Raw genomic sequence first — 16,277 nt, 5'->3', positions numbered from 1 at the left:
AAGGTGTGAAGGCATTTGAGATCAGTAGGTAAGCTTCTTACTAATTTTTTTTTCTGCCCTTATGGGGTCAGTTGCAGTAGGAATTCTCCTCTTGAATTCGCAAAGGAACTGAAAACTTTCTCCTATTCCCGCAAAACCACCCCTCCAGATGGTACTCATCATCAATTCCACACTGCATGTTCCTGCTATAGAGGCAGTACAGCGGAGGTTTACTAAATCAATTCCTGGAATGGCAGAACTGATAGTATGAGGAGAAACTGAGTCAGTTAGGATTGTACTCACTGGTGTTTAGTAGAATGAAGGGGTAATCTCAGAGAAAACTATAAAAATTCTAACAGGTTACGTGCAGGAAAAAAGTGATGGGGGAATCCAGAACCAGGGAGTCATTACTTGAGGATAAGAGGTATTATGGGAGAAATTATGTCACCCAGTGAATGGTGAGACTTTGGAATTCACTACCACAGAAGGTGTTTGAGGCCAAGGTATTGTGTTTTCAAGAAGGAGGAAGCTATAGTTCTTGTACTTAAAGGGATAAAGGGTTAAGGGGGGAGGATGAGATTTGGTATTGAGCTCAATGATCAGCCATGATCATATTGAATGGTGAAGTAGACTTGAGGGGCCAAAGGACCTACTCCTGCCCCTATGTTTCTATGCAGAACCATTCCTGTAACCACTCCTGTCATTTATCAGTTGTTACTGAGCAGCTTCCACATCATATGAATTTCCACCATGTTTCCCTCCACTTTCAGAAATTAAAGGCGCTATAGTCTTAGCCTACCAGTTAAGATTCAGGCTATTCTTTCTGTTCAACAAGCAGGGTATCCAGACAAGAACTCTGCACCAACAACTCCCAAATATCATAGTTTAAACTTAGTCTTCTGCTGCTGATAACTATTCTGATGACTCAGTGATTTATGACTTATTGATTAGAAGCCATCATTATTTGGGTAATGAGTTAATTGATGTTTGGTCCTGACACTCCACATAAATCAGTATCATTCCTAGGGTACTCTGTAGTGTATTTCGCTGGTTACAGCAAGTGTTCTGATATTGATAAAACATTTCTCAGTCAGAGCAGACAACGCTACATTTATCCATCAATATCAAAAGCAATGGCTGACAGCATTGGGAAAATAAACTGCAAATTTAAAAAGAAGAATTATGTATTGAAGCTTTTAGTAGTAGCAGAGCAGTCTTGTTCATGTTTTAACTACTCAAAATGTTTGGAAAGCCCTCACATAACTGCAAAGAACATTCTGCAAGTAACAGCCCCAGTAAGACAGAACGTACATTGAACTGTGTGAGCCTGTTGTCACGCTGGCCCATTTTCTGAGACAGATTTTCCATAATAAACTTACTTCTCCTCATTGCATCAATGATGTACACTCTAATTGTGCAATTAAGCTCTACAGTCTGGTCGTAAATACTCTCAACTCAATGAAGTGTTTCCTGAAATCTTTTGCTATCTGTCACTCTTTCCTCAGTAATCAAAACTTCCATATCCCAAATAATGGTGCAACAAAACTTAAAATAAAAAATATTTCTCATTATGTGATTAATTTGGTAATTTGTTTTGTTTTAATATCCGCATTACAGTTTTTAACTTGAACGCTCCATCCCATCTCCAAAATATGGAAATGGAATTGTTACTTCTGTTCAGAGCTGTGATACACTGAGTTGAATTTGGACCATCTGAACAGAAGTAGTACTTGTTTTAGGTAACACGACTGTTTAATGTATGAAAGCAACATGCATAATTCTTCAGGACTTTTAGGCACCATGCAGATTACAGTAGTTGGTGCCTTTTCAAATTTGCTTTCCAACATCACAAGTTACTGAGTCACTGGGTCCTTTTAAATCTTAATTTCTTCTGACGTTTCTTCTTCTGCTCGACTTGTTCCTCAAATTTCTCCAAATTTTGCTCTTTTGATTTTGAAATAAATTTCAAGGCATTCTGAATACTGGAGCTCTGATCAAAATTACTTTACCGGCTGTTTCACTATCCCTTGCAGCTGTTTTTTTGTGGAGTGCACTCATGACTGGCATCTTATTTCTGAGAATTGAGAACTACTTTTTTACTTTCTTGTCTTTCCTTTCTGCTCTTTCAACCATTTTCATAAAGATTTCCCCCTTTTTTTAAAAAAAACTTTACTTCTGGAGGTTTCTTCATTCCCAAAGGAGCTTGCACTAATCACACTCTGTCCACAATTTTTTTCTCCTCCCCCAGCTTGTATAGTTCTTCTTACATCTCTTCCCAGCTGCTTAGTAAAGGCATGCCTTTGGAGTGCTGAACTCGCACTAGTGATCCTCTGACAGTTGCTGTTGACAACTTTCAAGTTTCAAATACTGAGTATCTATATATTTCTCAAAATGGTAATGCTCTTGAAGAGGTAAATTCAATATTCTTCAAAATTATTTTTTCTTTTTTCTTCAGGGTCATATTAGTTCTGTCTACCTACCATTGATTGCCATGTCCTAGTTTCAGACACTAGTGCTACATACAAGTCATATTCTAGTTTGGGTAGATCGCTTTCATTAATTCTCCATTTTCTATGCTGAGGCAAGGGCCTGATTGTCAGTGGTAGAGGATGGACCACTCGAGTCAATACAGAAGAGATAATTGTCTTAAATAATGAGTGTTTATTACATAAAAACGTGGAACACAAGTATGCCATTTAGCCCTCAAGCCTGCTCTTGTATTTAATTAGATCATAGCAAAAATGAGGTTACAATCAAGTCAGTCCAGAGCAACATTTTACCCCCTTGTTTATCAAGAATCAATCTATTTCTGCCTCAAAAGTATTCAAACTCCCTGCTTCCATCACCTTTCAGGAAGAGAGATTGAAAGACTCACCTTTTTTAAAAACCATTTGGCTCCAGTTCTAGCTCTAGGTTATCCCACAAAGGGAAACATGACACCTCAGGATCTTACACATTTCAATCAAATCACCTCTGACTCTTCAAAACTCCAGTGACTAACCTGTCCAACCTTCCCTCATAAGACAATTTAACGATTTAAGCTAGTTATCTGATAAAATATTTCTGAACTGCTCACTATGCATTTTCATCCTTTCTTAAATAAGGTGAAGAATCTTCAAAGAATCCTTAGATTATAGGAAAAGTCCCAGAGGCCTGGAAAACTGCCAGCATAACACACTTATCCAAAAGTGGAAGTGGACAAGAAAAAAGTTAACCATATACCAGTTAGCTTAATATCTGTTGTTCGGAAAATAGAGTCTGTTATAAAGGATGCAATAGCAGAACTTTAAATAACATAAAACATGGCTTCATAAGGGAAAAACCAAGCCTGACAAAGTTATTACAGTTCTTTATGGAGGTAACAAGCAAAGTAGATAAAGAGGAATCTGTAGATATAATGTATTTGGATTTCCAAAAGACATTCAATTAGGTACCATATAAAAAGCTACTTCATAAGACAAGAGCCCATGGTGCTGTGGATTGGCTAATTAATAGAAGACAGAGGGTTGAGAAAATGGGGCATTTTCAAGATGTTGACCAGAAACTAGCAGCATGACACAGGGATCAATGCTGGGGGAACAATCATTTACAATATATCTTAATGATTTGGATGAATAACATAAGGAATACTATTGCCAAGTTTGCAGATAACACAAAAATAAAGATGCAAAAGCAACTGGGAAGTCTGCAGAGAAATACAGATGGATTAAGAAAGTGGGCAAAAATTTGGGAAGATTGAATCTAATGTGGGAGAATCTGAGGTTATTGGCAGGAAGAATAAAGGAGCTGAATAGGATTTAAATGGAGAACGACGCAGAAAGCTACTGAACAGAGGGATTTGGGAGTCCTCATGCATAATTCACAATAAGCTAGCATCCAAATAATAGGGAAGGCAAATGTAATGCTGACCTTTATTTCAGAAGGAATGGTACCAAAGTTGGGGAATCTTGCTAAAACCATACACCACAGCTGGAATACCATGAATGGTTTTGGTCACCTAATATAAGGAACGATATACTGCCATTGGCATTACTGTCTTATGAGGAAAGGTTGAGGGCTGTGCTCACTGAAGCATAGAAAAATGCTATGTTTTCAATATTGAAATATTCAAGGTTTTTAGAAAGTTTGACGAGGTAGACGCTGAGCGCCTTGGACCAGGGGGCATGATTTCCAAAGAAGGGGTCATCCAGTAAGAAAAGAGATGAGGAAGAATTTCTTCTCTCTGAGTGTATTAAAAGTGTAGAATTCTTAACCTCAAAAAGCTCTAAAGGCTGGGATCGAGATTTTAAAATCAGTAAGGGAATCAGGATTTAAATAAAAACAAACAAGTTTAATTTAAAGTTAACTAATGACTTTAGCTGTATTTTGTTAACTATTAGGAAAGAATCAAAACTGTCAGGCATTTTTTTTCATTTCTATTACATATACGGCAGACAGAAAGAAAGCAAGAAAGACACAAATAGATAGAAGTTTCTTTCTTCATTTTAATTTTGTTTCTTATTTTTAAATAAGGTGACTATTGGAAGGAAATAATGCTTTGTTTAGAAATATAAATAGAAGGTATTTTCAGGAAGAGGTAGGAAGAAGTGAAAGCGATGATTTAATGAGTTTCTGTCTGGTCTGCTGGCTATTTAGAGCAAAGCCAGATGAGAGGCCTCTTGTCCGGGATTTGAGAAAGATCAAACTGATGCAGTAAAGAGTGGTTCTCAGAATTTTGGAATAAGGAATTTTGATAGAAGCCTCTATAGCGTGTTAGACTTCAAAATTAAGCTCCCAATATTATGCCACAAATACAATTTCAGAGGAGTAGCCATTACTGCCTCAACCCAAATTCCTCCCCATCCTACAATAACTGCCTGTGACCTTTCTTACGTTGCCATTAAACCTGTCTGGCTGGCCCAGTAATGGCAAATACTAAATAAACCAATCAATTTGTACATGCTTATGCTATACATCAGGGCTCCATTTTCCTCCTGTAAAGCGGTTACCACAGCTAGCAGCAGATACTCAAAACACGTGCACTCAAAATTGCAACTAAAATACTAACTTCATGCTGGAAATATAATTTGGTTATTAATGCTTTATATCTTAACAGTCGTTCAGCCCAAGGGGTTGGACTTATGTGGACAAGTACTGCATTTCAATACGTGGCACTACTTTACACAGCAATATCCGGGATCTTGTGTCAGTTCAAGCTGTTATATCGGAAGCAAAGCAACTGATGTACTGGTAATGCCAGACTAACAACTAAGATGGATGCCAGTGAAAGAAATGCAGCCAAATCAAAGTGAGAAATCACAACTTCATACAGTACTTTGATTTTTGCATCCAATTTATACTCAGCTATCATAGATATTCTGAATTTTTACGAAGAGTGAGATATGTTGCACTGTGCATCTGGGTCCTCTAGGATTTATTTTGAGATTCACAGATTGTGCCTGGTATTTTAACACAAAAGACGCTTTTATTCCATTAACCTGGGTTGAATTTAGCTCAAACCCACAATTGAAATACCATCATATCACCCAACTGTAGAGTTTTAAAAAGAAAAAAACGTGTAGATCTGTAAGTCTGGAGAGTGGACAGCAAATATTTGAATTATACAAATAGCATCTGAAAAAAAAAGTTTTGCTGTTTACTTTCCACATTTTCTGCCTTTATTTATGTTACTGTACTGTTAACATACTTTCCTTCAGTACTCATTTTAGACAATTTAAAACATTAAGTGGCATATGAACTAATTTAAAGAGTGCTCAGAGAAAATTACAACAGCAGAATACTGTAGTACAAAAGAGCAACATCCCAAAGTATAATCCTTTGATGTATCAAATTGTTTGTCTGAGTTTTGATAAAAATTGAGGTTCAATTGGATAGCCCCTGAAGATTGGGCATAGGTATTGGGGTGCATTATTACAGGTAAACCACATGTGTTCAATGTATCATATATGAAAAATGTTATCTGACATCATGAGATAAGCTCTACCCATCAGGACATAAAAGACTGTTTCTGGGAACAGATAACTGATTTTATATTTTCATTCGTGCATTACCAGAATGTTTCAGTCTCAGGAATACACAATTACTCATCTATAGTGCAGGGGCCAGAGGTACATTTCCTGTATCTACAGAGAGCCATCTTACACGTACAGGGTCAAAAGGAGTGGGAGCTGATAACCATGGAGATCATTGTCATTAGTCAAGCCCCAAGAATGCACTGTTGCAAGAAATTTAAGGATTGGTCAAACTCAGTGAATTAAGTAAATTGTTATATTGTTCCAACTGTACCAGCAGCCTCAGACACTGTCCAAATTATAACCGTATTTCTCTGCACCATATCTCATCCCAACCCCCTTGATAACTTACCTACCTGCAATCTTTAACATCCAGGACCCATGACTTGTATTTGTTGCTTATGGGTCTGAAAGGGTTAATCCTGAACTGCTATAATTACTATGATGATATCATACAAACTAGCACAACCTCAAACCCTGTTCATTACAAACAGTTTCAACAGCCAAAACACTCCTCCCTCTTTATCACAAAAAGGTGATTCACAAATAAAAGCAGCAGGAGATAACCAGAGTTGGTCTGGCACACTTGAATATCTGACCTCTCCCATGAAGGTGTTGGCTGTATTTAAATGCCCAATGCCAACACACAGTGAGATCAACTGAACTAAAATCAAAGACGTTAAATCCTCACATCTACCTCTCCTCCTTACCCCGCACTCCCCATTCTCTTCTGATTTTTTTTTTGCGCTTATTACTTACTAACATCTTCACCTCTGCAAAACCTTACCCTTTGAGGTTTTCTTTGTTCAGATACTCAAGAGGTGCAACTCGGCCAGATATCACCAAGAGAACAAGGTAATGAAGACACAATTAATCATTTATAATCAGTACAATCACTAGAGTTCAACAATTAGCTCAGATACTAATACTGACACCTATCTTAGCCAACTGATTAGAAGTAAGATCTGCTCATGGTGAGACTTTGGGCACTATGGACTGCAGCCAGGGCAGGGGACAGGATAGTGCAGCTGCCAGTAGCTGTCAATGGACAGGTGCTGTACAGCCTGGGATAACACTGGGTAGGAGCATTGGGACAGGCAAAAGCACACAGAAGACACATACTGACTGAACGTACACGATTGTTCATTGACTTCTCTCTGCAATATGGCATGATTTCATTTAAAACTAGAGTCTGGAATATTGATTTTATGGTGTTTTTTATTCTTGTATTATGGCTCAGCCGACTAGTGACTGTCAGTGACAGAATAAAGAATGGGACTGATGGTAAATTGAGAATTGGGATTACAGGTACTGGCATCATAGTCAGATGAGTTCCTCACAGATAATGTGAGAATTAAGGGAGCATCTACATTGCCTCCTCCTCTTCCTCCCACTTCTCACACTCCTCCTCTCCATAATCCTGCTCCTCCATACTCATGGCATATCTGATTGAAAGAGCTAATGTCTCACAATGGTAAAGTTATTTCCGGTTCAGGCCTGGAGGGAGCCAGACATCATTCATTACTCCGGTCTCCTTGACAACCAGCAGCAATATAATCCCTTCACCATCCGGAGATTGGAGCTGTCCCAGCTGCACGTGGTAGTTTTCATTGAGGATATCCTCACTAAAGCACAGGCATGTTCTTCACTGATGCACTGACATTATTCCTCACTGAGGATTAGGAAGGAAAATTACTTCCTGACCATCTGGCAGACACCTGGTCCCCTACTGACAGCCTTTCCCCACTACTCCTCCTCTTACACCAGCTCGTACTACTCTCTGTGACCTCTATTTATCCTTCAAGTCATACTGCTTTCATGTGGGATGCCTGCTCAGTGCACTAATGTCTAGAAGCAACGAGTTTGTATAAAAGCCTCAAGATCAGCAACGAATTTAGCCTTGCATTGAGTTTGTCATTATTCTCTGCGTTAGCATCCACCAAGATATTATTCATTGAGTTAGCATTCAAGATTCCATTCTCTGTTACCGAGACGCCAGTAGTTACTCATCGCCAAGGTCACATGGCACTAGGTCTCCCTCATCTTAATGCTGCCTCAAGCTTTCTAAGTGCTTGTGCCAGGCATTAAACTAGTGTCACTCAGCCACCATTCGCTAAGTCAGAACCTACTCTGTCAGTGTTCACTGTATGTATTTGCTGATTGGTTATCTGCTGAATCAGTTATCAATGAACTCATGAAGTCAGCTGAGTCAGCATTTTCAGAAATACTAATTCAGACTCACTGTTTCATGAGTCAGCATTCACTAATGTGAACAGCCTTGGAGTCAAGATGCACAAACCAATCAATCATCGAGTTGTCATTCACCCAACCAACAATAATTCAATCTTTGTTGTAGTGAACCTGACCCAACCATCTTCAACCGCTTCTTCAATGACCCTCTTCCAGAAGACTAGAGAAATGGACCCTTTACTGATGATTGCACAATGTTCGATTAGAAGATGTACAGCATGACTTGGGACTCATGTATTGAAACAATCCACTGGGAATTCTGTGGTGAGTAATTCTTCTGCTGACCCCTCAAATCCTGTTCACCGTGTGCAACACACCAGGAGTGTAATGGCAAACTTTCCACTTGCCTAGATGAGTGCAGCTTTAACAAGACTTAAGAATGTTGACAGCACAGAGCCATTCATAAGCATTCATTCCTCCCAGTCCCACCAGACAGTAACAACTTCTACCACCTAGGAGAACAGAGTGCAGATGATTGGGAACATCACCACCTGCAAGTTCCCTTCAAAACCACACACTTCCTGACTGGAGCTATAATGTTGTCGCTGTATTGTTAGCTGTCAAATCCTGGAACTTCCTTCATAAACACTGTCGATATGTCTACACCAACAGACTGCAGAGCTTCAAGGATACAGCTCAGCATCACCTTCTCAAGGGCAATAGGAATAAGAAACAAATGCTGGACTCGCCACAGATGCCCACATCCTATAAATAAATAAAATTCACTGACACATTAATTACTGCCCATTACAATGTGAATCAGTACCTGCCCAGTCAGCACTCACTGAATCAGCACTTGCTAGAGTCAAGAAATAATTGCACTTTTCTTGCCTAAAACTTTAACGTTAAGCTTCAGGACTTTGTGTTACTTTCCAAAGGGCTCAAGTACTAAAGAAGAGATATTCGTAGAACATTGAAAACAAAGGGCTAAATCATATTCTTTTGGCTCAATCCTAGTGGCATCAAGTGTTTTGGAGAAGTGAGTTTTCTTGCTATCTCTTATCAAACTCACCATATTAATTATCTCTCACATCTCATTGCCGCCCATCTTATGATCCACTGTACTCAGGATGACATGTCTGTCAGCAACATCACGGACCAGCAAACCTTACACCACGTCATCTTTAAAAGCCTATTGTCTACCCGGACAAGTGCTATCGGTCCGGAACAGCCCTGCATGGTCCCTGACATTTCCCCCAGCATATTACAGGCAAGAGTCTGGGAGGAGATACTACTGGACAGAATGGTGCACAGGCAGGACCACCTCCTCTGCCAGGACTAACAGTGGAGGACAATGACACCAGACCATGCCTGCCTGGTCCGAGGTAGCTCCTCGGTTAAAGCAGTCTCTGCCATCTGGAGGAACGTCCACACTGTAGGAAGAAGTCCTTCTCCATTTCACCAGTGTAAGTGCCAACATCTTCTCTCAAATACCTCACACTCAATCTATCTCTGCCACCATCTACCCATACTGTACAACATTGATATTGCCTGTAACGTTGTTCCCATTCACCCTAACCTTCTACATGCCACTAATGCTGCATGTCCTCTGCACTGTCTACTCACTCACTCAGGATGCCTCTCTACCTGCACCAACAGTACCAGCCATGCCACCCACTTTCATTCCCCTTAATTCCTGCCTCTCTCTCATGCCAGGAAGAAAATAGCCCCTAATAGGGAAGAAATATAGGTGCCCATCATTTGGCTCTCTCCCCTCATCAAGATGGTATCCTAACTCTGACTGACCCAAGCAAAGCCTGGACAAATAAGGGAGGTGTGCCCTTCATTTCAAGTGCAGGCATTCCCGAGTGAGGGCGATTCCCCTTGACATGACTGAGGCCTGCTGGCAACAATGATAAGCTACAACAATGACTTTGTATCTGTGCTAATAAATATTGAAAGATCTCTGAATGTTGGAAATCAGAAACAAAACCAGAAATTGCTGGAAAAACTAAGCAAATCTGGCAGCCTCTGTGGAGAGAAATCAGAGTTCATGATTTGGGTTCAGTGACCCTTCCTCAGAACAGTTCTGTGCAAAAAAGCAAGGCAAACAAAAAAGGCTGGGATGCTGAGCCTCAACATAGCACTCACAGTGAAACATCGATTATCCTGCTCCTCGGATGCTGCCTGGCCCACTGCGCTTTTCCAGCACCACACTTTTCAGCCCACAGATGGAGCCTGGTCCAGTCCATGAGCTGTGTGCATGTCATAGAACATAGAAAAGTACAGCACACAACAGGCCCTTCGGCCTACAATGTTGTGCCAAGGATTAATCCTAATCTAAAATAAAATAACCTTACCTATGCACTCTCCAACTCACTGCTGTCCATGTGCATGTCCAGCAGGTGCTTAAATGTCCCTAATGTCCCTGCTTCCACAACCACCGCTGGCAACGCAGTCCATGTACCACAGTACTTAGTGTCCTTGCTACATCATTGTAATGCTAGCAGCTCTGAAGTGGTTTATATCCTTCAGCACTGTCAGCACTATTCCCAGCAAATTTAACATCTTCAGGCAGAGTGATAAACTGAGAAATTAACAAAGACAGAGAGAGAGAGAGAGAGAGAGAATATAAAACATGTATAAAAAGAGGGAAAAAAATGAATGAAATACCCGAGTAGTTCTGCTGTCTGTGCATAATCTTTTGAAATTAACATGGTCAGGTCAGGCTGTTCAGATCCAAAGCCACTGAAATTACTGTTTCCAGTTTAAAAATGCCATTTTAGGGCAAAGAAGATTTGGCATAATCTTCACCCACATTCTCCCTGCCCACAAAGGCAAAATAAGCACTGGATTTCACAAAGGTGATTTATTTTCTCACCTTGCTGGGACCCTCCCCATGACAATGGTACTAACTGCCCTTTTGCACAGCAAGTTCCGATCTGGAAATCCACCCAGACCTCATGCTGATTCGTCAACAGCAACCAGTACTGTTCAATAATTGGCTAGTTCACATGTCTTTGTACACATATAACACGACCTCCACTAGGGGGGGCAGTGATGGTGAGGAATAGCAGCTGGAGCAGTCAAACAGCTCTCACTGAGGAAGACAACAAATGGTCCATGGTGGAGGGCACTGACTGGGAGGCAGGGAGACAAAGCAAACCCACAGTCCAATGTAGCTCATATGGTCTTTCTCTGCACATAATGCATTTACTGTGGACCCTTGGCTTTCCTTCATGTTTGTCATAACCCAATGATAGTGGAGTAATGGATCCCTGCTTCATGATCTCTGGGCTGTATGTATCTTTAAATCTCATAGGATTTATAAGTCTGGCTGTCAGGTCACTGCTCCATGGCCTTGGCTGCAACTGTGAACTCAGTGATCATGTAAACCTTTGGGGGAAAGGGAACAGTATAAACCTGGGGTTTAAATAGTTTTAATTGGAACAGCCAATCAAGCTGTGGTGAAGCAATCTTATATTTTCATTTTTTAAAAATATAATGATTGCACTTAAAAGCTGGGTAATTGTGTCCCAAAGATTCAAACTACTGTCCCATGATCATAGCAGGTTGTTTGGTTCAAAGGATCCAAGCAGATGTTGTCAAGTTGGAGGACTACAATTTTATGGTATTTATCGATTATCAATTTATAGAAACCCTTGCAATCTTCAAAGCACAGCCAAGCCTGCATTCAACATAGCAACTTGTACCAATCATGAGACCATCAAATAAAAATTCTGTGCATCCCATTGCCAAATGTAGGCCTCCTACAAGATAAGGTCAGAAAGGCTAAGTACAGGTTGCTGCTGTGTTCCATTTAGGGTAGCTGTGGGTGGAGTTGGACAGTGTTGATGATGCTTTGACCTGAATCATACAGATGAAGAGCGCATTGAAGTGCAGTTGGCTCATGGTCTACATTACTGTACACCTCAACTCAGTGCCTAAAATATAATCTTAAATTTCCATTATTCAATGGAAGGGCAAGAATAGCTGGAGAGACAGCACCTAAATGAAATAATTGCAGAGCCCGATGAATGGTTTCACAGTAGGGATGACCAGCTTCAGGGACCAAGAGTAGTTGGCAGATACAACGGAAACTTCCTCGAGGGTGGGGTTGTATATGAATGAAATGCTCCCTCCACCAAGGGTGGTTGAACCGGAATATTCACAGAGATCAAGGAAGGCCCCATTCAGAGGCGATGGCTCTGAATTGCATAATATGATTTCTAATTTCAGATCAGAGTGCAGTTTAAGAGAACAAAGAACTATTTCTGTGTTTTGTTGCAGCACGGACCATGGATCACATGAGATCACCATCCATTTCACTGCAGTTGCACGAGAGCTAAGCATTGCCATCAAATGGCATAGACAGACAGCCCAGTGCCCTTGCAGACAACCTCTTGTGTGGCCGCACTGCAGCCAGAGTTGGAACCAGAGGCTAAAGCAGTGCAACCATTATTGCTGCCTCTTGTTTGGCGCACTGTTTACCTCCTCCTTCTCTACAGTTCATGGCCCTGCTGCCCGTCATTCAGTTTTCCAGTCTTCTAGCTACCCCATTCTCCAATCCCCTCACTCCCATTCTACACTCCTCACTCCTTTGACTGGTTTGTTTACTGGTGATGTGTATAAGGTACATCCCAGATTCTGCAGCTATACCTTGTGCAGTAATGTGCTCCTGACAGTTGCATTGGCAGCAACCTTTTTTTAAGAGAGATTCTTTTGGGTTGTGAACTAAGGGAGATTTAAAAAAAGGAGCAGTTGGTCAGATTTTTAAAACCCAAATTGAGAGGGTGGATTTTCACCTGGTTCAGGAGATTTAAAGGCATTAAAGGTAACTGGAGATTATTTTATGTCAAGAATGATCTGGGAAATATTGCTATTTTATTAAAGAAAATCAAGTTTTTAGGTTGTTCCTAGTGAGGTGACAGTATACATGAAGTGAGCAGATAGTTCAGAACGATGTATGTTCTCTTGCAGTAAAATATAGCAGCTGAAGTAGTTTGTATCTCATCCATTAAACACTTTCTTGACAAACGTTCAAAAAGATTACAGAGACATCCTTTGTTTTGCAATGTTGCCGAAAAATAATAGAAGTCACTGTACCTCGCATAAGGCAAAGTATTTCAGAAAGCATCATTTGGCTAAATGGAATTAAATGGCTTTGCAATGATTTGAGAAGAGTTTTTTTTTAACATTTCTAATTCTGCATATTTTTTATACAGCTAAAGATGAAGACTCATTAACTGTCTACTAAATTCCTATGACACACATTTTGTACTTTGTGAAAAACATTATATATATGTAGCTGTATGGAGATGAGTTAGCTCATGAAGGATTTCTATGTAGGTGGAATCTTTCTCGTACACTATTTGAGTTTTTCAAGGAGAAAGGAAATGTTGATATCTTATTAAGGTGTAGAGGGAAGACCAGTAAGAATGATGACTACATTTACATTTAAAAGCTCATTCTCAGAGAATGTTGTCTTCTAGTTAGGGTTTAAATATTTCTTCCAATATCTGTGTGAATTTAATAATTGTATCACTGAAGAAAATATTACATTCAAGGAGTACTGTGAGGCAATTGTCTAAGAGGTACATCTGAACATAAGCCTCTAGTTGTTTTATGTAGTTCTCAGCAGCAGGATTGTCCTGGCATATCTTGAACAGCAATGGGAAGGAAGAGGTGGTGTAGTGGTAGTATCAGTCAACTAGTATTCTAGAATCTCAGGCTAATAATCTGGGGACATTGGTTAAAATCACATGGTGAAATCTAATTTTAATATTTGTAATAATTGCTGCCTTAGGCTGGGATACCTACAGCCCATGAGCAAATGAAGAAATACTATATCCTGGAGAATTAAATTAACCTTTATCCTGAATAAAGTTCTCTCATATTAACTTCATGATAACATAAAAGGCCTGGATTAATATTCTGTTCATTAAACAGAACAGGAGTGAGTCCTGGCATCTTAATCCAATATTACAGGACATGCTGGATTAACACCCTAAACGTACTATAAATTGAGCTTATGTCAACTACTTACATCTGAGAGACAGTATGATTATTTTAGGAGCTTTATGAAAAATCAGGTTGACCTGAGTGCTGGTCTTATTCCATTTAGAAAGTTGGGATATGGTGGGAGCCCAGTCAGTGCCTACCCCCACAAAGTTAAGAAAAAGCATACTTCTTTGAAAAATTGTGAAAGCCTAGTAGCAGCAAGTGATCCCCTCTCTCCGCCAATGTACCTCTGATTATATTTGCCAGCCTCAATCATCCTCCTCCTGTTGTTCTTCCACCTACTGAGGCTTATCTCAGGGAAACTGTTGATGAAGCAGTGGGCTCAAAATTGCACACTTCCATTGTAAGAGCTATTCATATTGGTAAAGCTTGCCCTGAACATTTAGCTAAGAGGTAAAGATCTTTTGATTTTGATTCTTGGCCTCTGTTTTGAGATGTAGGGGTTGTTCCCTACACCCAGTTTATGTTGAAAAGCATGGCACTGGAAAGTACAGCAGTTCAGGCAGCATCTGAGGTGCAGGAGAATCGACTTTTCAAGCATAAGCTTTTCATCAGGAATGGGGAAGGGTGGGTGTGGGGGTGACTGGGAAGGCAATAGGTGGGTGTGGGGGTGACTGGGAAGGCAATAGGTGGGTGTGGGGGTGACTGGGAAGGCAATAGGTGGGTGTGGGGGTGGGGCTGGGGGAGACTGAGAAGGTGATAGGTGGATGCAGGTAGGGAGTGATGGTGGGGAGGGTGGAGCGAATAGGTGGGAAGGAAGCTGGACAGGTGGGATAGGTCAAGAGGGTGGTGTAGGGATGAATCTGGGATGAGGTGCTGGAAGGGAAGATTTAGAAACTAGTAAGGTCGATGTCGATGTCGATGCCACATGGTTGATGGGTCCCAAGGCGAAAGGTGAGGCATTTTCCTCCAGTCGTCAGGTGGCTTGGATTTGGCAGTGGAGGCCACCATCCAAGGCCCCAAAGGATCCTTCCACAACCAGCAGAGATTTTCCTGGACATCCACTCGCACCATCTACTGTGTCCGTTGCTCTCGATGTGGTCTCCTCTACATCGAGGAGACAGGACGTCAACTCACAGAGCATTTCAGGGAACATCTCTGGGGACACATGCACCCAACAATTCCACAGCACTGTGGCGAACCGTTTCAACTCCTCTTCCCACTCCCCCAAGGACATGCAAGTCCTGGGCCTCCTCCACCACCAAATCCATGCCATTTGATGACTGGAGGAAGCACACCTCATCTTCTGCCTTGGGACCATCGACCATACAGAATCAATGTCGACTTCACTAGTTTCCAAATCTCCCCTTGCCCCACCTCATCCTAGATCCAACTCAATACCACCCTCCTGATTTGTCCCACCTGTCCCTCTTCCTTCCCACCTATTCGCTCCACCCTCCCCACCGACCTATCACAAGCATCCTCCACCTGCATCCACCTATTGCCTTCCCAGCCACCTTCCCCCAGCCCCACCTTCCTATTAATCCCCCAGCTCCCTTAACCTCCCCACCCCGCACCCCCTCCCTAACATTCCTGATGAAGAGCTTATGCCAACTCTCCTGCTCCTTGGATGCTACCTGACTTGCTGTGCTTTTCCAGCACCACACTTTCTGACCAGCACCTGCATTCCTCACTTTCTCCCATTTTATTTTGACAGGTTACACTTTAACTACTGTGCAGAACGTTTTACATATCCCACAAAATAGTAAACCTATTTCTGACAGCAGCCTGAAAACCCAAACTTTAAGTTTTTATTTCAGATTTCCAGCATCTGTAATTTGCATTTTTGGTAGACATCAATAAATCCAATAAGCGCAGGATCAGGGTTTAATTCTTCCAAATATTAGAACATTCTCTTGAAAACCATTCCACAAAGATCTGGCAAAAAGTGGATTAATAATTTACTGTATCCAATAAATATTTAGCAAGACATACTCCAAAATTAAAGTTAATTTTTAAAAATTTAAGTCATTCCATTTGTTTTTTTAAAAAAATAGAATATGTTGAAAGCACTCAGCACATCAGGCAAGGTCTGGAAAGAAAGGAAAATGTGAAATTTCAGGCATAGTCCTTCAT

At 40.8% G+C, this 16,277-nt stretch overlaps 1 protein-coding gene across 3 annotated transcripts in view; it reads right to left on the bottom strand.

The window, feature by feature from the left end:
• LOC122550775 (microtubule-associated tumor suppressor candidate 2-like) overlaps positions 1-16,277 on the bottom strand; it is a 456,058-nt gene that overhangs the window by 271,650 nt on the left and 168,131 nt on the right. The window lies entirely within an intron of this gene.

This window comes from Chiloscyllium plagiosum, unplaced genomic scaffold (genome assembly GCF_037043375.1).
Source record: "Chiloscyllium plagiosum isolate Xiang-an unplaced genomic scaffold, Cpla_swu_hap1 HiC_scaffold_6, whole genome shotgun sequence".
Lineage (NCBI taxonomy): Eukaryota > Metazoa > Chordata > Chondrichthyes > Orectolobiformes > Hemiscylliidae > Chiloscyllium > Chiloscyllium plagiosum.
The sequence above is the reverse complement of the archived record's forward strand: the minus strand, read 5'-3'. Positions and strand labels throughout refer to the sequence as shown.